The following is a 23,928-nucleotide window of genomic DNA, read 5'->3' as shown; positions in this document are numbered from 1 at the left end:
TTTTCTCAGGATTTCTTTAGCTATTTGGGGTCTTTTGTTATTCCATATAAATTTTAGGATTCTTTGTTCTATTTCTGTGAAAAATGTTGTTGGAACTTTGATAGGGATTGCATTGAATCTATAGATTGCTTTAGGAAGTATGGACATCTTAACTATGTTAATTCTTCCAATCCAAGAGCACGGAATATCTTTCCATTCTTTTGTGGCTTCTTCAATTTCTTTCAGCAATGTTTTATAGTTTTCGGTGTACAGATCTTTCACCTCTTTGGTTAAGTTTATTCCTACGTATTTTATTCTTTTTGTTGCAATTGTAAATGGGATTGCATTCTTAATTTCTCTTTCTGCTACTTCGTTGTTAGTGTATAGAAATGCAACTGATTTTTGTATGTTGATTTTGTATCCTGCAACTTCACCATATTCGTTTATTACTTCTAAAAGTTTTCTGGTGGATTCTTTAGGGTTTTCTATATATAAAATCATGTCATCTGCAAATAGTGACAGTTTCACTTCCTCCTTTCCAATTTGGATCCCTTTTATTTCTTTCTCTTGCCTGATTGCTCTGGCTAGGACTTCCGGTACTATGTTAAATAGGAGTGGTGACAGTGGGCTTCCTTGTCTGGATCCTGTTCTTAGAGGGATAGGTTTCAGTTTTTCACCATTGAGGATGATATTAGCTATGGGTTTGTCATATATGGCCTTTATTATGTTGAGGTACTTTCCTTCTATCCCCATTTTATTCAGAGTTTTTATCATAAATGGATGCTGTATCTTGTAAAATGCTTTCTCTGCATCTATTGAGATGGTCATGTGATTTTTATTCTTCATTTTGTTAATGTGGTGTATTATGTTGCTTGATTTGCGGATGTTGAACCATCCCTGCATACCTGGGATAAATCCCACTTGATCATGGTGTATAATCTTTTTAATGTATTGTTGTATGCGATTTGCTAGTATTTTGTTGAGGATTTTTGCATCGATGTTCATCAGTGATATTGGCCTGTAATTTTCTTTTTTTTTTTGTGTTGTCCTTGTCCGGTTTTAGTATCAGGGTAATGTTGGCTTCGTAGAATGAGTTAGGGAGCTTCCCCCTGCTCCTCAATTTTTTGGAAGAGTTTGAGAAGCATAGGTATTAAGTATTCTTTGAATGTTTGGTAGAATTCACCAGGGAAGCCGTCTGGTCCTGGATTTTTATTTTTGGGCAGGTTTTTGACTACTGTTTCCATCTCCTTACTGGTGATTGGTCTATTCAAATTCTCTACTTCTTCTTGATCCAGTTTTGGAAGGTTGTATGATTCTAAGAATTTATCCATTTCTTCCAGATTGTCGAATTGGTTGGCGTATAGCTTTTCATAGTATTGTCTTATAATCTTTTGTATTTCTGAGGTGTCTGTTGTAATTTCTCCTCTTTCATTTCTGATTTTACTTATTTGTGCCTTCTCTCTTTTTTTCCTTGGTGAGTCTAGCTAAAGGTTTGTCAATTTTGTTTATCTTTTCAAAGATCCAGCTCTTGGTTTTATTAATTTTTTCTATTTTTCTTTTTCTATCTCGTTTATTTATGCTCTGATTTTTATTATTTCCCTTCTTCTACTGATTTAGGGCTTTGTTTGTTCTTCTTTTTCCAGTTCCTTTAGGTGCATTGTTAGATTGTTTATTTGATATTTTTCTTATTTGTTGAGATAGGCCTGTATTGCTATAAACTTCCCTCTTAGAACCGCTTTTGCTGTATCCCATAAATTCTGGCATGTCGTATTTTCATTTTCATTTGTCTCCAGGTATTTTTTGATGTCTTCGATTTCTTCATTGACCCAGTCGTTGTTCAGTAGCATTTTGTTTAATTTCCACATATTTGTGGCTTTTCTGATTTTCTCCCTATAGTTGATTTCTAGTTTCATACTGTTGTTGTCAGAAAAGATGTTTGGTATTATTTCAATCTTCTTAAATTTATGGAGACTTGTTTTGTGGCCTAATATGTGATCAATCCTGGAGAATGTTCCATGTGCATTTGAAAAGAACATGTATTCTTTGGTTTTTGGATGGAATGCTCTGTATATATCTACTAGGTCCATCTGTTCTAGTGTGTCATTTAAGGCCAATGTTTCCTTATTGATCTTCTGTTTGGATGATCTATCCGTTGGTGTACGGGGAGTGTTAAAGTCCTCTACCATTATTGTGTTACTCTCTATTTCTCTTTTTATGTCTGTTAATAATTGCTTTATATATTTAGGTGCACCTACATTGGGTGCATAGATATTTACAAGTGTTATGTCCTCTTGTTGGATTGTTCCCTTGATCATTATGTAATTCCCTTCTTTGTCTCTTTTTACAGTTTTTGTTTTAAAGTCTATTTTTTCTGATATGAGTACTGCTACCTCAGCTTTCTTTTCATTGCCATTTGCGTGGAGTATCTTTTTCCATCCCTTCACTTTCAGTTTGTGAGTGTCTTTAGGTCTGAAGTGTGTCTCTTGTATGCAGCATATATATAGGTCTTGTTGTTTTATCCAATCAGCCACCCTATGCCTTTTCATTGGAGCATTTAGTCCATTGATGTTTAAAGTAGCTATTGATAAGTATGTACTTACTGCCATTTTTTAACTTTTTTTCCTCAGTGTTTTAGTAGTCCTTCTCTGTTCCTTTCTCCTTCTATACAGAATTGATTGTCTCTTTAGTTTGACCTCTGTCTGAAAGCTCTACTCGTTAACTCCCATCCTCCCTCATTTTATGTTTTTGATATCATATCTAACCTCTTTTTTGTGCATTTGTATCCATTACCCTCTTATCATGGAAATAGATAATTTTTCCTATTTGTGGTCTTCTCTTTTCCCCTTAAATCAGTCCCTTTAACATTTCTTGTAGCACTGGTTTCTTGGTAACAAACTCCTTTAATTTTTGCTTGTCTGGGAAATTTTTGATCTCTCCTTCCATTTTGAATGATAACCTTGTTGGGTAGAGTATTCTTGGCTGTAAGTTTTTCCCTTTTAGCACTTTAAATATATCATGCCACTCTCTTTTAGCCTGTAAAGTTTCTGCTGAGAAGTCAGCTGACAGCCTTATGGGGTTTCCTTTGTATGTAACTTGTCTTTCTCTTGCGGCTTTTAGGATTCTCTCTTTATCTTTAATTCTGGACATTTTGATTATGATGTGTCTTGGTGTGGGCCTCTTTGGGTTTATCTTGTTTGGGGCTCTCTGTGCTTCCTGTACCTGGATATCTGTTTCCTTTCTTAGGTTAGGGAAGTTTTCACCTATTATTTCTTGAAATAGATTCTCTGCCCCTTTGTCTCTCTCTTCTCCTTCCGGGACACCTATAACATGGATGTTAGTGTGCTTGATGGTCCCAGAGGTCCCTTAGACTGTCCTCACTCTTTTTAATTCTTTTCTCTTTTACCTGTTCAGCTTGCGTAATTTCTCCTAGTCTTTTGTCCAGCTCGCAGATCCGTTCTTCTGTATCCTCTACTCTGCTTTTGAGTCCCTCTAGTGAATTTCTCATTTCCAGTATTGTATTCTTCATTTCTGATTGGTTCTTTTTTATATCTTCCATTTTTTTGTTGACATTCTCACTGAGTTCATCTATTTTTCTCCCCAGATCAGTGAGCATCCTTAACACTCTTTGTTTGAACTCTCTGTCAGGTAGGTTGCTCATTTCTGTTTCACTTAGTTCCTTTTCTGGGGTTTTGTCTTGTTCCTTTACTTGGAATGTATTCCTTTGCCTCCTCATTTTGTCTCTTTCCCTGTGCTTGTGTCTACGTATTAGGTAGGTCAGCTACGTCTCCTGCTCTTCGATAGGTGACCTTATATAAGTGATGCCTTAGGAGTCCTGCAGTGTGCTTCCCTCAGTTCTCAATGTTCCAGGGGTGACCCCTATGTGGGCTACATGTGTCCTTCTGTTGTGGCCTGTTTGCTCTCCCTGTAGGCGCCCAGGGAGGCCAAGTTATGCTCCTGGCCAGCTGTTGTAATGCTCAGCTGCTTGTAGTTGTTGTGGGCCCTTCAGTCTCTTTATCAGGTGTGGGGAGCCCCAGCACAGTTGGCTGCAAGTTCTAATAGCACATTTGTGTTGCAGTATTTCTTTTAAGTGAGTAGGCCCCCAGCGTGGCAGGTTTTTAGGCTCAGGGGCTTACAATTGCTATAAGCTTCCAGCCTTTAGGTCTCTTGTCAGCTCTCTGAGGATTGCAGCTGGGTGGGGCTGGCCTCAGGCATGGGAGCACTCAATTGTTTCAGGCTTTGGAAGGTGGGGCAAACCCCCTATGTGGGTCTTTGAGAAGCACAAGTCTTCTGCAGCTGACAAGCCCTGCCACCCACAGGTCCACACACACAGTCAACACAATCCTGCCCTGTGTGCACACCCTGACCTCCTGAAGTGGACCCAGTCTCTCCACAGCCGGAGCCCCACACACTCCACCACTGCCCCACACTCTCCACCTGCTCCTTGTGCATGCCCTGCCCCACTGAAGTGGGCTCAATTGCCAGGCTGCAGAGAATCCAGTCACCAATCTCTGCAGGCCCACAAGTTGCCTGAGGTCTTGTTGTCGGGGGGGGGGGGCAGTCTCTAGGGTGGGCTGCCTGCCCTGGCTGAGCTGGATTAAATCGGTGCTGTACTGAATGGGGCAGACCTGGGCTAGCAGGCCCCAGGAAGAACTCCAATGGTGTCTGTGTCAGCACGCCCACACCAGGCCACAACAATGGCCACCGCCAGTGTCCCAGTCCCTGGAGAGGTCTCACCTCTCAGCGAGATGCACTCAGGGCATATCAGGTGAGTCTCTTTTCACCAAAGCACTGTGCACCTTTCTTTCTGGTGATTTTAGGTTGCTTTCTGAAACGGGTGAGTTTGCACGCGGGCCCTTTAAGAGCCGGTTTTAATGTCTTTGTGAACCGGCTTTTCTGGGGGTACTCCCCAATGTTTCAGTAGCAGGCAAAGTCAGATATTATGCCACTCGTCTCGATTGTGCTGGGTCCACAAAATGCCCACAGTGGGGGCACTCCCCGGCTCAGTGCCCTGCTCCTCCAGGAAGGCTGCGTACCTGTGGGCTGCTCCTGCACGGCCGTGAGGTGTTGTGGCTTGTGAAGGTGGTGTTTTTTCTCTCCAGAAGGGAGTTTCTGCCTCTTCCACCTCAATTAGGATTGTCCTCTGTTGCAGGAGTTCCTCTTATCCAGTTTTCAGTTCTGTCTCAGGGGTAATTTTTCCATGAGTAGTTGTCAATTGGCTGTGTCCGCGGGAGGAGGTGAGTTCAGAGTCTGCCTACGCCGCCATCTTGACTTCTCTGATTTCTGTATATTTGTATTGCATTTGGTCATTTTGCTGAATTTTCTTGTTGTTCATAATACTTTTTTAGTGAATTCTCCTAGGTTTTCCAGGTATATAACTCTACTGTACATAGATAATTTAACCTTTTCCTTTCCAATTTGTATACTTTATGTATCTTTTGCTTCTCTAATTGCTTGGCTAGTACGTGCAGAAAAATGTTGAATAGTGGTGGTGATGAGGGACATCCTTGTCTTATCTTTGCATCTTAATGAGATAATTCTTGTGTTTCTTTATTAAGCATGACACTAGCTTTGGAATTGGATGCATATATATTATGTTAAGGAAGTGTGCATATATTCCTATTTTATTAAAAGCTTAATTTTATTAAGAGCAGATGTTGAAGCATAAAAACTTTTTCAGAAGTTTTGGAGAATAATGCTTAGAATAAATAATAAGAAACAAAATGGAAAATATTGATATATTTGATTAAAGTTAAAAACCTCTGTTCTTCAAAAGAAACCACAAGGAAAATTAGAAGAACTCCTACAAATTAATATTTTTGGCATATGAACTTTACAAATTAATAAAAAAGACTTATGACCCAATAGAAAAATAGGCAAAAGACATAAACAGATGGATATTGAATTTTCTCAAATGTCTTTGCAGCATATTTGGAGATGATCTTTGATAATTTCCTCTCTCTCGTTCTCTCTCTCTCTATTTATTCCAGGAATAAATTCCACTTGTTGATTTAATATGATTCTGGATTCTGTTTGCTGATATTTTAATTAGACAGTTTGCACTAGACATTTTTGAAATGCTCATCTATAGTTTTTATTTTTTTGTGTACTGTCTCTCTCAGGTTTAGGTATTACTTCAATATTTTATTTATATATGCCTTTTTTCTATACTCTGGAATAGTTTAAGTAGTACTGGAATTATTTGTCTGTAAAAATGTGGTAGATTTTCCCCTATGAAACAATCTGGATAAGGTACTTTTATTTATTTATTTATTTACTTATTTATTGTCGAGGAAAATTTGCCCTGAGCTAACATCTGCTTCCAATCTTCCTCTTTTTGTATCTGAGCCGCCGCCACAGCATGGCCACTGAGAGACAAGGGGTGTAGGTCCACACCCAGGAACCAAACCCGGGCTGCTGAAGTGGAGCACACTGAATTTAACCACTATGCCAATCGGGCTGGCCCAAGGTACTTTTATAGGTGGTGTGTGTGTGTGTGTGTATGTACTGATAAGGGGGTGGCAGTGAGTAACTCTGCCAACTTTTTCTATTTCTTCTCTCTTAATTATTCTTTAGGTTTTTTAGAATCAGTTTTATAAATTATATTTCTTGAAAATTACCTAATTTCTACCTCTGCTTCCCTCTTATATTACATCTTCACTATGAAAATAGCTTCCTAACTTCTCCCTCTGCTTTCTATTTATCTCTCCACACCAATCCTTTCTCCACAGTGCTGCCAGAGTTGTATCTCTAAAACATGGATCTGGTGCTCTCATTATTCTGCCTAAGCAAAATCCATAAAAACTTTTCAATGACTCCTAGATAAACTAAGACCAACCTGACTACTATGTGCTGTACTAGTCTCATCTGCCTTGACTCATGTGGTTTACTCCACCTGAAGTGTCCTTCTCATTTCCTTCACTATTCCTCAGCTGGTGAAATATCTTAAGGCCTAGATTCATTATGAGCTCCTGAAGTCAAAGCTTGTGTTCTATTCATCTTCATATCTTCGGTGCTGGTGTCTAGGACACGCGTGATCATAGCATATAAGTAATCAGTACATATTTGCTGAGTCACATTGGCTTTACGTATTTGTTTTCATGTTGATTGGATATGTGTGTGGTTATCAAGGTGATTCCTTATGAGATAAATACAGCTGAAAGTGTTGTTATGGGGAGGTTGGTACAGACATGGTTTATAGACATCAGGACTTGGCTTCGAGCATGCCTACTATTTGATCAAGGGTGACAGGATTCCTCCCCTACCTAAGTGTAATACAGGCACACATGTACACACTTGCACACACACATGCAAACATGCACATTTCAGGAGGCTAGTGTGGTAACTGACTCAGTTGATCAGTTTATGTCGGCTTGAATATCTGCCTGAAGTTTGAGATCCCAGAGAAAGGTCAAATCTTAGAGTTTTTTTCTGAGAGCAGTTAACAGCCTTTCCCTTGTGCTTTCCCTGATCCAGAGACTGAAAGTATTCCCTAGTCTGTCCATCAGCACTGAATGAGCATTTGAATTTAGGAGTCAGGCTAATATTTCTGTTGGCAGCTTTTTTCCTTTAAGGATGAAAATCTATGTTCTAAGTTTAAATTGCAGAGATTCAAAACTAAATGCCACATAGGAAACCAAGTACTTCACTCTGCTTCTCAACAATATCAAGCTCTGCCACTATTGCCAGGCAGCTACTAGGGTAAGTGAGGTTGGATTTCTATTATTTTACTCAGACTCTCCAGGTCTCTCTGCTTGACTGGCAGTGATGTCAGACTAGTGCTGATGTTTGTATAATATTTGTGCATCTGAAGAATAACAATAAACTTTTTTGAAACAACATTCAAAATCAGGTCATTTTAAATTAATGCTTGTTTGTGCTTTGTTCTATAGATGAAGAAAAAATACATGAGATTCATAGATTTTCAGTTTTTATATTCATTAAACAAAACCACTCATCTTGAAAACAGTATTCACATGTTTTTACACTCATTCTACTTGATAGTTTCCTTACAACTTAGATGAATTATGGTTGTGTTTTTTACAATTGATTAAAGCCTAAAGTCACTATTAATGTGTACACTAGAACTTGGAAAATATAGTTTTCTGGAGTGTATATATCTTTTATTTGTCTAGAATAGGAAAAAACCTGCCACACACAATCTTATTCCCAACTGAAATTATATTTTGGCTTTTCAATTTTTATCTGTATACTTTAGGAAATTGTTCCTGTATGAGTCCCATACCAGATAACAGAAATAGAATGTCCACAGTAACTCCCGGCATCTTTTGGTGTTTTGTTCTCTTTTGTTCCCTTCACAGCCATCTTAATCCTTTTATTGCAGCTGCATAAATATATTTTACAGATCTCACATTCCTCCAAAGTCATATTAGAATCCAAATAAAATCATACCAACACGATAGCAATAAGATCTTGAAACAGAGTAATATATCAGTAGTAGAGCTAAAAATGGTTCCCTTAGACTTTGAGCCCTAAGATTCTGTCTACATCATTGGGATAAAGGAAGGAGGATAAAATAATGGATTTGGACTTTCTTAGAGTGATCTGGCTGGCAGTATGAATTCTCAACATTACACTTATAAAGAAGACTTTCAGGCTTTGGGGGAAAAATCTTGCTTTAGTTATTGAGTATTCCAGAAGGAGTTTTGGTGGATGTAAGAGGGACAGTCAGAGAGGAGCAGGTACCAGGGGGAGGGTTAGAGTTAACCTAGAGGCTGACTAGGAGGGCAGAAGGAAAAGAAACAACAATGAGAGTGGACCTAAAAAGAGAACAAGTGTCCTTGGGGTGGAACTCAGCTCTTGGGGAAGCAGCCCCAGGTGTAAATTGACCCAGCTTGTTTCAGACAAGACCCTGGATTCAGCTCTTGACTTGGCTATTTACTAGCTTCCTCCAAAGGAAAGTTACTTCACTTTTCTGAGTCTTGTTTTCCATATCTTAAAATGAGAAAAATAATACCCATTTTCTAGGGTTATTGTGAAGATTAGAAGAGACAAACAAAGATAACATATGCAAAACTCTCAGTCTAATACTTGGCACGCAGTAAGCACTTGACAAACGTTAATTTTCTTTTCTATCTCCGGGTTCTTTCTTATCCTCCCAATGCCCAGGAGTTAATGGAGAAGGTCTCCAAATGCAGAATTTGGTTGTTTTCCCATTAACCTTTTATTTTATTTTATTTTGTGGGGGGGGGGATTGGCCCTGAGCTAATATCTGTTGCCTATCTTCCTCCTTTTCTCCTTTTTTTCTCCCCAAAACCCCAGCAGACAGTTGTATGTCATAGTTGTATATCCTTCTAGTTGCTCTATGTAGGACACTGCCTCAGCATGGCTTGATGAGCAATGTGTAGGTCTGCACCCAGGATCCGAACCTGTGAACCCCGGGCTGCCGAAGCGGAGCGTGCGAACTTAACTGCTATATCACCTTTTAAATATGGCCTCACCATGGCCTTCATTCTAGTAGAAACCAAAGTGTGTTGATGCACACTCAAGAAATTATAGGAGTGAATGTTCAGAAGGTTCCTACTACTCTTCCCAGAATATAGTAGGCTTTGATAAAAAGGCACATATTGTGATTTCACAAGTTCTCAGTCTCGCTGACTTGGTGAGATGGACCTGAGTTGGCTGGAAGCTGTGATCTCTATATAGACCACTTCAGATAGATGGGCACTTCCTTTAGTCCCCACCATCACCTTGGATTTTCTTACTAGTACATCTTTACTTCCATTCCCAGTATAAGGCCAAGATATTTCTTTTAGCTCTTGGTAAAGGGATTTTCCTGGATTTTTAAACTCATTTCCTTCCTCTTCATTAGGTTACTTGTCAATTAATTGGTAAAACTTCCCTGATACTCTTGGACCAGGCTAGGCCTGCTTTATATGCTGTCCTTGTTTTTGATAGTCCTTAGTACAATTATAATTAGAGTAATTATTTGTGTATATAGTGAACTCCATGTCCTGTTCTCTGCTGCATTTTTAGTAACTCTTATTGTTCTTGATCATGAGAGGAGATCAATAAATACCCATTGATTGAATGCACATATAAATAAACTGACCAGTCTCAGAAGATGAATTAAGTTATTAATTGGTCTTCACTTAAGTTTAAAATTTGGCTTCAAATATACAACTAGGCTTTAGTTAAAACTCCAAAGCTCTCTGAGTACTCTCCCATGTGCAGTGCTGCTTGTGGTAAACCTGTCCCCATAGGGGGTAGTTGTGGCACAACTGATTGCTTATTTTAATTATACAATGGAAAACAATTAGGGTGAGAGCTTTCCTTATATACCTACTTTCCTAACTTGGAATAATTTTTATACTCACTCAAAACAGTATCAAGTTCATAAAAAACCAATTCTAATGTACAGTCTATAAGAAAGTGAAGTTTTATCCAACTCCACTAACTTCATTGAGTTACTCTGCACTGGGCCAGTGGTTCTCAAACTTTAGTACACATCAGAATCACCTGGGGGGCTTGTTACAACCCAGATTGCTTATTATTGGGGACATCGACGTCACACTTTCAATGACTGATAAAATGACTAGACAGGACATTATCAGGGAGATAGAACTGAACAATACCATCAAACAACAGGATCGAATTGACATTTATGGAACACTCCATCCAACAAAAACAGAGCACACATTCTTTTCAAGCACCATAGAACAGTCACCAAAATAGACCATATCCTGGGTTATTAAATAAACGTTAAGCAATTTAAAGAATTGAAATCACACAGAGTATGCTCCCTGACCATAATGGAATGTAGCTAGAAAACACTAACAGAAAGACAACAGGAAAATCTCCAAGCACTTAGAAATGAAACAACACATTTCTAAATAATGCATGGATCAAAGAAGAAATCTCCAAGGAAGTTTAAAAATACATAAAACTTAATGAAAATGAAAGAACAGTATATTAAAATTTGTGGAATGCAGCTAAAGCAATGTGGAGAGGACTCAATGCTTATGTTAGAGAACAGGAAACATCTCAAATCAATAACCTAAGTTCCTACTTCAAGAAATTAGAAGATGAGATAAAAACAAACCCAAAGCAAGCAGAGGGATGGGTAGCAGATATCAAAGTAGCAGAAATCAGTGAAATTCAAAATAGGAAAACATTAGAGAAAATTAATGAAGCAAAAAACTGGTTCTTTGAAAAAAATCTACAAAATTGATAAACCTCTAGTAAGACTGACAAAGATAAAAATAGAGAAGAAACAAATAATCAATATCTATAATGACAAGGAATATAATTATAGATCTTGCAGCATTTAAAAGGATAATAAGGGATAAATATGAACAACTTTACACTCATAAACTTGACAACTTAGAAGAAATAAACCAATTCCTCAAAAACCACAATCTACCAAAACTCAGCCACGATGAAATAGATAACTGAATAGACCTACAATAATTAAAGAAATTGCATGTATTATTTAAAAACCCTTAAAAAAATAAATTTCCAGGGGCCGGCCCGGTGGCGCAAGCGGTTAAGTGCGCGCGCTCCGCTGCGGCGGCCCGGGGTCGCTTGTTCGGATCCCGGGCGCGCACCGATGCACTGCTTGGCAAGCCATGCTGTGGCGGCGTCCCATATAAAGTGGAGGAAGATGGGCACAGATGTTAGCCCAGGGCCGTCTTCCTCAGTAAAAAAAGAGGAGGATTGGCGGATGTTAGCACAGGGCTGATCTCCTCACAAAAAAAAAAAAAAAAAAAAAAAAAAATTTCCAGGCCCAGATGGCTTTATTGGAGAATTTCATAAAACATTCAAAGAATTAACACCACAAATTTTACATAATCTCTTCTTAGAAATAGAAGAGGAGGGAACATTTCACAACTCATTTTATGAGGCCAATGTTTCCTGGATATCAAAAAATAGAAATATGCCCCCAAAAGAAAACTGAAGACTAATAACTCTCATGAACTGAAGTGTAAAAATCCTCAACAAATTTTTAGCAAATCCAATACAACAATATATAAAAGGAATAATACACCATATCCAAGTGGGATTTATTCCAGGTATACAATGTTGGTTCGACATCTGAAACTCAATCAATGTAATACACCATGTCAACAGGCTAAAGAAGAAAAATCACATGATCATACCAATTTATGGAAAAAACATTTGGCAAAATTAAACACTCATTCGTGATAAAACTCTCAGCACGCTAGGAATACAGGAGAACTCTTTCTAACTCATGAAGAGTATCAACATAAACCCTACAGCTAACATCATAATGAGGAAAGACTAAATCCTTTTCTTCTAAGATGGGGAACATGTTAAGGATGTCTGCTTTCATTATCCTTATTAACAGAATGTCTGAAGTCCTAGTCAGTGAAATAAGGCAAGAAAAAGAAATAAAATGCAGACAGATTGCAAAAGAAGAAATAAAACTGTCTTTATTTGCAGATAACATGACTGTCTGTGTAGAAAATCTCAAGGACTCTTAAAAACAAACAAACAAACCAAAAATTCCTAGAAAGAATATATGAATTCAGTAAGGTCCCAGAATACTAGATCAGCACACAAAAATCAATTGCTTTTCTATATACTGACAACAAACAAGTAGAAACAAAAATGAAAAAAACAATACCATTTACAGTTGGTTGCTCCAAAGAAAATAAAATATTTAGATATAAATCTAACACAACACGTACCAGATTGGTATGATGAATATAATAAAATGCTGATGAAATAAATCAAAGAAGACCTGAATACTTGGAGAGACATACTCTGTTCATAGATTGGAAGATTCAACATGGTAAAATTGTCAATTCTTCCTCAATTGATTGTTAGATTTAACTCAATCCCTACCAAAATCCCAGCAAGGTTTTTTTTTGTAGATATAAACAAGAGTATTTTAAAAATTATATGGAAAGAGAAAGACTCTAGAATAGCCAAAAGAATTTTGAAAAAGAAGAATAAAGTCGGGGGAAACACTCTTCTTGATGTTAAGTCTTACAGTATAGCTACAATAGTCAAGACAGTGTGGTACTAGCAGAGGGGTAGATGCATATAAGTCAATGAAACCGAATAGAGAACCCAGAAATAGCTCCACGCAAATATGGATCACAGGTCATATTTGATAAAGGAACAAAAGCAACTCAATGGAAGAGTGATAGTCTTTTCAATAAACGGTGCCAGAGCAATTGGACATGAGAGGCAAAAAAAAAAAAAAAAAATAACATCAATCTAAACCTCACACATTACACAAAAATTAACTCGAAATAGATCATGGACTGAAATGTAAAGCATAAAACTATAAAACTTCTTAGAAAAAATAGGAGAAAAATCTTTGGGACCTAGGACTAGGCAAAGAGTTCTTAGACTTGACACCAAAAGCATGATCCATAAAAGGAAAAATTAATAAGTTGAATCTCATCAAAATGAAAACTTTTGCTCTGTCTCGACAGAACAAATAACGTGCACAGACTTCACTGAAGAAGATATACAGATAGCAAATAACCACATGAAAAGATTCTCAACATCAATAGCTATTAAAGAAATGCAAATTAAAGCCATGATGAGATTCACTACACACCTATTAGAATGACTAAAAGTTAAAAGGGAAACATAATAATAACATCAAATTCTGGTGAGGATATGGGGAAAGTAGATCACTCAGATATTGCTGGTGGGAATGTAAAATGATACAGCCATTCTAGAAGATAGTTTGGCAGTTTCTTTTAAAACTAAAAATGGACATATTTGATCCAGCAATTGTATTCTAAGGCATTTACTGCAGAGAAATGAAAACTATTTGCCTATAGAAATTTGTACATGAATTTGTAATAGCCTCAGATTGGAAACTACCTAAATTATCCTTCAATAAGTGAATGATTGGGCTGGCCCATGGCTTAGTGGTTAAGTGTGCACGCTCTGCTACTGGTGGCCCGGGTTTGGATCCCAGGCGCACACCTACGCACCGCTTCTCCGGCCATGCTGAGGCTGTGTCCCACATACAGCAACTAGAAGGATGTGCAACTAAGACATACAACTATCTACTGGGGCTTTGGGGAAAAAAAAGGGAGGAGGATTGGCAATAGATGTTAGCTCAGAGCCTGTCTTCCTCAGCAAAAAGAGGAGGATTAGCACGGATGTTAGCTCAGGGCTGATCTTCCTCACAAAAAAAAAAAAAATAAGTGAATGGTTAAACAACCTGTGGTACCTCCTTACCATGGAGTACTACTGAGTGATAAAAAGGAATGGACTTGGATGCGCATAACAACTTAAATGAACCTCAAGGAAATTATGCTGAGTGAAAAAAGCAAATCCCCAAAGGATATATACTGCATGGTTCCATTTGAATAACTTTCATGAAATAGCATAATTATAGAGATAGAGAACAGATTAGTGGTTTCCAGGGAGTCAGGATAGGAGGAGGAGTGGGTATATGGGGGCTATAAAGAGGTAGTACAAGGGGGGTCTTGTGGTGATGCTACAGTTAAATATCTTGATTGTGGTGGTGGTTACATGAAGCTACACATATGATAAAATTGCATAGAGCTGCACACACACACACACACACATAGAGGAGTACATGTATAACTAGTGAAATCTGAATAAGCTCTGTGGATTGTACTAATGTCAGTTTCCTGGTTTTGAAATTGTCCTATAGTTATGCAAGATGTTAACGTGGGAGAGCCTGGGTGAAGGGATGGGACCTCCTTGTATGAGTCTTCACACTTCCTGTTAATCTGTAATTACTTCAAAATAAAAAGTGAAAAAAAAAAACAACCTGATTGCTGAGCCCTGCCCCCACAGTTTTTGATTCAGTAGATCTGGGATGGGGCCTGAAAATTTGCATTTCCATACATTTTAAGATGCTGCTGCTTCTGGTCTAGAGACCATGTATTGGGAACTGCTTGGCACTCTTGGCACACTGTGGGAAATATGAAGACAAAAGGTAAGAATTTCTATGGTTAATCTGTTTATAATTTAGTGAGAATGACAGGTGAAAAATATAAGACAAGTGGGTATAATACAAATGCTGAAAAAGTCATAGTTCTAAGACTTTTCTAAGGAGTAATAGATTAAAACTGAGGGATCAAGGAAGATCTTATGGAAAGGGTGTGTTTGAGGAGCATATAAAGGGATGAGGAGAATTATAAGATGCACAATTATAAGATGCTCTGCATTTCAGGCAGAGCCCTATATGAGCAAAGGCAATGGGGAGAGAAAACTATTATTAGATTATTCAGGGAACAATGTTTATAGAACTTGAATGGAGTACAGGAAAAGTGTAGGAGGGTAATGAGAAACCAGATGAAAAGTTTGGTTTCAGAGGACCTTGCATGCCAGGCTAAGAACTTTGTTGTTGTTAGTGCTGTTGAGTCAGTTTCACTCCTAGTGACCCTGTGTACAGCAAAGCAGAACCCTGCCCAGTCTTTTTGTGTCATCCTTTCACCTTCCCACACTGTTTCAGACAGTGTTCCGCTACTCTTCATAAAGTTTGCGTGGCCAGTTTTTTCGGAAGTGGGTGGCCAGGTCCTTCTTCCTAGTCTGTCTTAGTCTGGAAGCTCCACTGAAACCTGTCCATCATGGGTAACCCTGCTGGTATTTGAAATACTGATGGCATAGCTTTCAGCATCATAGTGACACGCAGCTGCCCCAGCATGACAACCGACAGACAGGTGGTGTGGTTCTCTGACTGGAAATGAACTTGGGTCCTGGTGGTGAGAGCTCCGAATCCTAGCTGCTAGACCACCAAGAACTTTGTACCCAATACTGAAAGCAGTGGAGACCAGTTGGAGTTTACTGAAAAATGTAATTGGAATTATACTCTAAAGTTTGAGTAGTTTTATTAATAAATACTAAAAATACAAAATTTGCAACTCCATTTATCATATTAGAATTGAGTGTAGTGTGGTGATCAATAGCTTGGGTTTTAGAGTTCCATAAACATGGGATCAAGTTCATCACCTACTCTCTGTGGAACCTTGTGTGTTTTACCTAGCTTCTCTGATTTCATTAGCCTTATCATATTTATTCTCTCATAATATGAAGGTAACAATCCCTGCTCTGCTATCAAGACCCTCATGGTCAATAAGACTCTGGCTTTCTCTCTGCGTTTGTTATCAGACAGTCACCATTTACCTGTTCTTGAAATCTTTCCTGCAGTTCATGCCTGCCTTCAGTTCTCTATGTACCCTAAGCTTCTGTATCTTCCATAGCCCTTCAATACGCTGGGCTCGGGTTATCACAGCATTAACTTTTCTTTTGAAGAGCATTATAGGCTTTAGAGTATCATGACCTCATCAGCCATCTTCTGTTAAAGAGATCAGTTACCTGGAGAATGCTCTTGGCCTTGGGCAGTGTAACAGAATAAATATGTAAAAAAACTCACCATCTTAATCACTAGACCTTATTTTCTTTCTCATCAATATGGTAGTCTCAAGCCAACTGTAAGTGGGACAGAAACAATGAATTCTGTATAAATATCACTAATGTTATGTGAATAGCACATTGCCCATGAACCTTTGTTTGGTCTTTTAGAATGGGCCTTTCAGTGTTGACTTTTAGTCGCGAGAGGATTGATTCTCTGTCACTGCAAGGACTTGTAGCGTGAGAGCACATAATAGGGGCATGATGGATGCTGGCTGAATTGAATTGAATTCTCTAGTCTTAGAGAAATCCTGTCATTGGAAGAGAATATAGTTAATTCTCGTAGGACAAGAAGTATTGCTTGCAAGTTCTTATTGACATATTTGAGCAGAGTGGATTAAAATACCTACTTGCCAACACAATTAATGATCTATGTTATTTTATTTCATTTTCCTGTACAGCTTATCAGGGCTGATTCTGGGTAGAATTCTGAATTCAGAAAACAGTGTCTTCTTTTTCTCCCCTTTGTGACCTGTTACTTGTCCTTTGGTTAGATGTCACTGGACTTTTCCCTTTCCCTCACTTCTGTCTAAGTATACAAATGTTCAGATCTGAAGCCCCATTCTCCCCAAACAATTCTTGCTACTTCCTCAAAATTGACTAATAAGATAAATAGTAGACAAATCATTTGTTTAGTAAAACCAAATCCAGGCTGATGTGTTCTTGGGAAAAGGTTAACACTCCAAATCCCTTTTCTTCCTCAGTAACTCAAGTACAGTCATGCGTGGCTTAATGATGGGAATATATTCTGAGAAATGCATCATTAGGCAATTTTGCCATTGTGAGACCATCATAGAGTGTGCTTACAAAACCTAGATAGTGTAGCATACACCTAGGCTATATAGTACTAATCTTATGAGACCACCATTGTTATGTGGCCCATGACTACATTTAATTATTGTCTTCGCAGGACCATACCTTTGGTCTAAATTCAAAGGAGTGATTTTTATGAGACTTTCAAGTCAGAAAGAAAGTGGTAGTCACTTCATAGAAAAGGAAAAGTGAAGGGAGGGAGCTAGTATTTGTTGAGGGCTTACTCTGGGCTAGGCATTTTGCTGCAAGATCTATACACATGATTTCATTAAATCCACACACCACCCCTGGGAGATAGGTTCTGTTATTATTTCAATTTTCTGTATGAGGCAACTGAAACTTAAAGGAGGTTAAGTAATCTCCCCAAAGTAAAAGAGAGAGCAAATGGTGAAACTGGACCCACATTCTCTACACTACACCTTTTTTTTTTTTTTTAATAATTTTATTTATTTTTTCCCCCAAAGCCCCGGTAGATAGTTGTATGTCATAGCTACACTTCCTTCTAGTTGCTGTATGTGGGACGTGGCCTCAGCATGGCCGGAGAAGCAGTGCGTCGGTGCGCGCCGGGGATCCAAACCCGGGCCGCCAGCAGTGGAGCGCGTGCACTTAACCACTAAGCCACGGGCCGGCCCTCTACACTACATCTTAATGTGTCTTGAAACTGAACTACTTTCCGGGTTTCAGAGACCCAACCGTTGCTGTAAGAAATACAGACAAGGCTTAGTCCCTCAGCTTTCCATTATCAGTATCTCCTGGCACATGTGGGGCTCACATCTGTGAGTCTTTGCCTGCCTTTATGTGGAAGTGGGCACAAAACTAACCTCTTCTACTCGACACATAGCTATGTGCTGTGGTGTTGTGTGCCTGCATATGGCGAGGATGTAAGAGGCAGACCCCACCCAGAATGCACATTTGGCAGCTCTGTGTGGGTATGGAAGGGACAAGAAAGTTTCCTGTGATCCTTATTTTGGAGACTTTGAAAGTCAGTTAAAAGAAAGGAATTGTCTGGCTTTACAAGGAAGCCACCTTAGTTAAGCAAGAGGTTGCTATGCTTCCAGAAGGAGGTGACACAGTGCATGGAGGGACCTATGGCAGAGTTCATGAACTTTTGAGCAAAAGTACAGTGAGAACTTCACCAAGGACACCATGGAGGTACAAAGTCACATCCTACAGCCTCCATTTAGAACAAAAGACAAGTTCCTTCTGTCCTAACTAATGCATAGGCTCTTGGAGAAGTGTTCCTCTGCCCCTCCATCACCAACCCGTCATGCTTTATGTGGGTCATCAGTAGTAGAGGCACCTGGGGAAGGGAGGAGACAAGAAGGCAGAGAGAACAGGTGGCCCTCTCCTCCAACCCCATCTCCCTCTCCAGCTGTGCAGAACGCTGCCCAGGCTTGGAGAAGTACTTGAGAACAATAGTACCGGAGTGCCTGAAAGCTGTGGAAAGGGCTGGTGATCCTATTCCTTCATAACTAAATTTTATTCTCCTTGTTCTCTCTCCCCTGTCTTCGCCAAACATGTGGGGGAGGAGTGGACCTGAAAAGCAACTTGGATAGCACTGTTAGAAACAATGCTAGAGATAATCATATGGAAAAATTGGAGGCTATTTCTAGAGTTGAATGTCAACAGAGGATACTGTAATAGCATAAGTCAAAGTGTCAAGGTTCTGAGGTGGATTGATGTAGTGCCTAGGCATTGTTTTGGATTTGTGCCTCCTCCTTTTCCCATCAGTGCTTGGCTCATTCTGCTCCCCTCCTGGAGTGGCCTCCCTCCTTGGCTCTCCTCACCAAATGCTTCATAGATGATGGTCCCCTCTGACTCTCTGCCTGGATCCCTAGTACTTCTCCTCTCCTTCAGCTGATTCCCCAACCTCAGCTCATTGTTGTCACAGCTCTTCTGAATCTGCCAGGCTCTGCTGTCCCCTCCTGGTTTGCTTGTCTCATTATTATCTATACTGCAGTGGTTTCAGAATTTGGTTTGAAAGTGAGTGAATCTTCAAACTCTGATGGCACTAAAATTCAAGTGAAGGCTGCAGACCACACTGCCCAATCATCTGGGGCTCCCAGGTTCCTGGACTTGCTCGTTCTTCACAGTCCTTTTGTCCTTCCATCCTGGTGCACCACTAGGACCTATCCTGCTGACCACCACCAAGTGGGCATCGGGCTTGACCAATTAGCTATCACTGAGGACGGTTACGTTTCACTCGCGAAACTGCCATCAACTGCACAATATTTGCAATCTTTTGGAGAGTGCGTCATCTAGGCAAGCGTGACAGAATCAGTGTGGCAGGAAAATAAAGATTCGTGTTTATTCTCTCTGTATTATCCCGCTTCTCTGATCCCTCCCCAGACAGGTAGCTAATCTTTTTTGAAGCAGCAAAAGTTGCTTGAAGTTTCTGCTAGTTTGTGAAAGCTTAATTTTGGTATTGTTAACAGTAAATGCACTGAAGACATTTTGCTGAGTGTTCTGAGTGGGAGGAGAGGCTTTCAAGGGTCCTAAGAGGGAAGATGGGGATGTGCTTGCAGAGAGATTTTTAGGGAATAGTTGGAACATTGGTGGGGACTTGTGTCCTGGGGTGGGGACAACATTTCAGAGGCTTAGGTACTTCCAGCCAGAAGCAGCAAGGCCTTGGGATAAAAGGAAATCCTTTGGGTTGGGAGACTGGGCGTCTCTGATAACCAGAGTGGATCAGTTACTGGAGGAAAGCCCCAGATACTTTTACATCATGTAAAAATGATGATGATGATGGTGGTGGTGATAAATATTTACTGCACACTTAAGCGCCAGACATTAGCCTAAGAACTTTGTGTATATTAACTCATCTTACCATTCAGTAACCCTATAAAGTAGTTACTATCATTATCTCCATTGATTATTAGAGAGGTTAAGTTACCTACCCAATGTTATATACTAGTAAGTGGCAGAACCAGGAAACAAATCTAGGTATTGCGGTTCCAGAGTCTTCAAAGAATGTCATTTCCAACTTCTCTAAATGAGAACAGGAGGCCTTTGTATGACCTTGAGTTGGGGGTGGCAATGAGTAGGAGGAAAAGAAACCCCATAATGACTAAAATTGAATTTCCCACCACCTGGTGGGACAGAGATTGAGTTTTATTTAGGTTCATAGAAAGGAAATAAAGAAATGTGATGTTTCTTGTATTCCTGGTTTTTGGACCAAGAGTCAAACATTTTTCTTATATAAAATAACTTATTTTCTAAATATTAGCATTACCACAAACAAATACAAGGGGAGTGGACTTCAGCCCACTTGGTTAATTTAATCCTGCATATTTTGTCCTCTCATCAGGTCTAGAGTGCTTGCTGATTCTCCCTAGCTGTGGCTCTCTGAAGAGGCCTCTCCCCACTGAGACCTACAGGGAAACACAGCTAGACGGTGTGAGCTGTGCACTCGTCGAAGATGGATACCATGGTAACCTCATGAAGGAGGGCCAGTGATTTAGGTGTTAGGTGGGTGGGTCTTTGTAAAGACATACAAATGCATCTGCATGGATTAGACAACTTCCTGGTGTTTTTCTGTATTTGAAGTATATCATTATACTAAAACAAAACAAAACACAACTTTGGAAGAAAATTTTCTTTCCTTTTACCACCAGCTTGAGGTCACGATTTAGACAGGATTTCTTAAGGAGAAGTGAAAGAGGAGGAATAATTTAGATACTGCAGGCAGCTGTGATTTCAAGATGATTGTGAGCTGTGGAATAACCCATGATGGAGAGGTGGTAGCTACCTCTGAGAAGGAGTACCAGTTTGCAGCCACATGAATTTTCTGGCAGTTCTTTGAATAGGTTGAGTTTTTCTTCCCTGTGGACCTTTGCACTCGCTGGGCCTTTTGTCTAGAAATCTCTTCCTCAATTGTTCTCAGGGCTGGCTCCTCTCATCCTTCATGCCTCAGTTCAATGTCACTTCAAGCATTTCCTGGCCACTCTTTCTAAAATAGGTCCCTCTCCCTGTTCTACCTCTCGGCGTCCTGCTCGTTTCCTCCATTGCACTATTATAATCTTAAATATTTTATTTGCTTACTTTTTAATCAAGTTACTTATTTATTTGATCTGCACCCCATCCCCACTCCCCTGCCATAGCGTGAGTTCCATGAGGTTAGAGACCATGCTTGTTCTGTTCACTCCAGTACTCAGCGTAGTGAGTGATGACAAAGAATGTCATCAATTAGTATTTGTTGGATAATGTATGAATGAAACTCACAGGCGTCAGGCTTGGATATGCAATTGTAGTTCCTTTTTCCTCCACTTGGCAGTGCTGCGCTTGAATAAACACCTCTATGCTTATATCCATTTTTCCTCTTGATAGAATTCTTTCCATATTATTATCTTGATTTGACTGGGCCCTAGCCTTTAGCTCTGCAGAAGATTGCTCTGTTTGCTCCCCGTCAACCTGCTTCTCCACTACAGCTTTTACTGCTGGTTCCCACTACTTGACCTGGTTTCTTGCAACTTCTGCTGCTTTCAGCTCCTGTCTTTGTCCCTGACTGGACTGGGTCTTCCTTCTTTTCTTCTGCTTTAAATTCCCATAGCAGATGAGTTCCAACAAAAATAAAAATAATTTAATGGAACAAAAATAAGCTATTCTCCCACAAAAGAAAAAAAAGAAGCAGATCCTAGCATAATTTTCTATCAGCAACTCATCTTAATTAAACAAATTTAAAAAAATTCACGAATTAGTTGTTCAATTCCGTACTCCAATTGTGAGGCTTAACGAGTCTATTTTATTATGGGCAACTTTTGAAAGTTTCTCTAGAAAAAATACTTACGTTCACATCATGTCCTCCACAGAACTGAGTGCCCAAATTCTTTGAGTCAATTTATGCGATAAGAAATATCCTAAGATGTCCTTATTAAACCTCATCACTAGTTGGAAACCATGACACTGAAATTAGGGGAAGAATTCTTATCAGGAATCCCATGGCTTTCTCAGAAGAGACTAAGGTCTTCATCATTAAATGCTTTCATTAAAAGGAAGAGATTTGAGATTTTGAACTCCAGCCAAAAGGAAAAATCCTCCCCAAAGATCACAACTTTCTCTACTTTTTGATTGATGCCAAAGCATTTCTATTTTTGTGTCTGAACTGAAATCATATTATCTGCCTACTACCTAACTTCTGCGCTCTTTCAACACCCCCTGCCTCAATCGAGAATAGAACCATCCTCGGAAATTTACCCTTATCTTAGTTGGTGTCCCTTCTGTGCATCAGATGGAGGCTTTACATTATGTTTTGGGGGAGCAGGTGGGAGGAGCAGCTGGTCTGAGAAGAAGTGAGCAGCCTGAAACAGTAAAATTGAGAGGAGTGTGAGCGTGTGTGTGTGTGTGTGTATGTGTGAAAAGAGCAAGTGCCACAACATGAAAATTTGCCCAAGAAATTGTAAACCTTACAGTCTGTTCCCTCAAGCTAACAGTACAGTAAATGTACTAGGTAAAAAGTGAGTGAGACCCTAGACATCACGGAAATCAGAACAGCAGAAACGTGGAATAACACTTACTAAGGCAAAGCGGTTTACAATGAACTTCAATGATACCTTATAGCATTACATTTTTGGATGTTTCTTTTAGTTATAATTCCATTTAAATCTTTAATTTCTCCTGTGAGTATTTGTTGTGTCAGGTCCCATCACAGGCTCTGGAGATGGCTGGAAACAAGGCAAAGAATCCACTCTCCTGGAATTTACTGATTTTCTCTAAATGAAAGAACACTGAGGCTATTTTGGAATTGCTGTAACTTTTGCTTTTATACAATGAAATAAACACCATCCCTTTGTTTCAAGTTTCAATTATTAGCAAATTATTTTAACATTTGGTCTGTTGCAACGATGCATTTTACAGAGCTATCTAATTTAAATCTTTCAACTTTTTATCTGGAATGTTACCTGAGATTCAAAGTCTAAATATCCTTATCAAACATTTATGTTAGCCCAGGATGATACATTTAAATGGAGATTATAAATTATAATTTTTATCTTTTTCATTGTGTGAGACTTTTCTTTATCTTCTATTTCATTAAAACCTAATTGTATAATTAATTTGAAAGGTAATGTAAGAACATTTTATAATATGAAAAACATGCATGGAGGTGTAAAATTAAGTCTCCTCTCCTAGCCAGATTCTTCTCCCTGGAGGCAACCATCTTGTGAGGTTTCTTGTAAGTTTCTTCTGCATACTTCAAAAGATATTCATCACATAAACAAACATATATGTATATATTCTTTGCTTTTTCAAACACAAAAGGAATTAGAATACACATATTTTTCTGCACTCTCTCACCAACAATATATCTCTTTTTATCCCATATCAGTACATAGAGAGCTCCTTTTAACAGCTGCATGGGATTCCAGTATACAAATATACTGTATTTTATTTAACCAGTTCCTACTGATAGATATTTAGATCTTTTGCAATCTTTCCAAATAATGCAGCGATGAGTATCTTTGGACATGCATCAATTGGCAAATGTTGACATGCATCATAGGACACATTTCTGAAAGTGGAATTTCTGGGTCAGAGTTATGTGCACTTGTACTTTTTATATATTGTCAAATTGCTCTCAGTTTAAGTTGTACCAATTTGCACTTAGTAATATGTAACTACTTTTCCTAAACCTTGCCTAAAGACTGTATTATCAAACTTTTGTTTTTTTTTGAGGAAGATTAGCCCTGAGCTACCTCCTCCTTTTTGCTGAGGAAGATTGGCCCTGTGCTAACATCCGTGCCCATC

General features: G+C 39.0%; 1 long non-coding RNA gene across 1 annotated transcript; it reads left to right on the top strand.

The window, feature by feature from the left end:
- The first annotated feature begins 4,660 nt into the window (after nucleotides 1-4,660).
- On the top strand, nucleotides 4,661-23,696 carry LOC131411135 (uncharacterized). The gene is made up of 5 exons (XR_009221503.1): nucleotides 4,661-4,744; nucleotides 6,325-6,445; nucleotides 20,495-20,581; nucleotides 23,314-23,356; nucleotides 23,631-23,696. It is a non-coding gene; the product is annotated as an uncharacterized LOC131411135 (long non-coding RNA).
- The last annotated feature ends 232 nt before the right edge of the window (nucleotides 23,697-23,928 follow it).

This window comes from Diceros bicornis, chromosome 11, assembly GCF_020826845.1.
Source record: "Diceros bicornis minor isolate mBicDic1 chromosome 11, mDicBic1.mat.cur, whole genome shotgun sequence".
Taxonomy (NCBI): Eukaryota; Metazoa; Chordata; class Mammalia; order Perissodactyla; family Rhinocerotidae; genus Diceros; species Diceros bicornis.
This window is presented reverse-complemented; position numbering and strand designations above follow the sequence as displayed.